The sequence below is a fragment of the Emiliania huxleyi genome, assembly GCF_000372725.1.
Source record: "Emiliania huxleyi CCMP1516 unplaced genomic scaffold EMIHUscaffold_293, whole genome shotgun sequence".
In the NCBI taxonomy this organism is placed as follows: Eukaryota; Haptophyta; order Isochrysidales; family Noelaerhabdaceae; genus Emiliania; species Emiliania huxleyi.
The window spans coordinates 95,716-96,751 of record NW_005199828.1 but is presented as its reverse complement, the minus strand read 5'-3'; positions in this window follow the sequence as shown (position 1 = coordinate 96,751).

Below are 1,036 nucleotides of genomic sequence, written 5' to 3'. Positions count from 1 at the left end.
GACAACAACTCTAACACTCACACGTCATTTGGGGCCTGGAGCCCTGTTCACGCGCGCGCGAGACGTGCAGACAGGGTTGCCAGGTGAGAGCGAATGGCGCGGTTTGTGTTGTCGCGGTTCACGCCTCGCACAACAGAGAGAGAGATGCGCTCTGCATGGTGGGACATAAAAGAATCTTACAACAAAACTCCCTCGCACAACACTGGGCACGGGACTGGCGCGCACTGGCACGAACACAGGTACACCACAAAAGAAAGCGAGTACCGGGGCGAGTAGGCCGTGCGGTCGACGCTAAAAATCGAGGGGCGATCTTAGAGAGAGAGGTAGGTAGGTAGTAAGGTGAAGAAAGAACAGCCAGGCTCGGACTGGACACCAACGCGGTATGGGTGGACGCTGGACAGATGATGACGACACGCACGAGCGACACACAGACACAAACAAGCTCACAAGACACACAGCCAGCTGGCTGCCACACACCCTGAGTCGGCGTACACTTTTAAAACCTTCGAGTGTGATTTCTTCTTGGAGATCTTCCGGACAGGAACGGCGCAGCCACAAGAGACAGTACCAGACGACCTGTCACGACACACGGCAGCAGGAGGGACGCAGCTGGATGGAAGTGACGACGAAAGCGATGACGACTTTGACAGCGTGGCGGCGCGCCTGGGAGAAATTAACTTCGACTGGCCAGCAGCATCGAACGAGCCGAAGCAAGGCACGCGGGCGACGCACTTCGTTCGCTACGAGGAGGTACAATTCTGAGGGGTGGCCCGTCTACCGTCTACCGGTAGACTGGGGCAGACTGGGGTAGACGGTAGACCGTTTGGTAGACGAGTCTACCGCAGTCTACCGCAGTCTACCGGTAGACCGTAATGAACCTACGACCCCGAATTGCCGGTAGACGTAGCAGACGAAGCGAAGACGCGGCTACCCCTTGACAATGTCCTAAATCTGCCGCCGACCCCTATACCGCTTGCCGGACCGGTCGCCTTGTTGAACACCCCCCGCGTCAGCCTATCTCTCTAGGGGGGGGTTG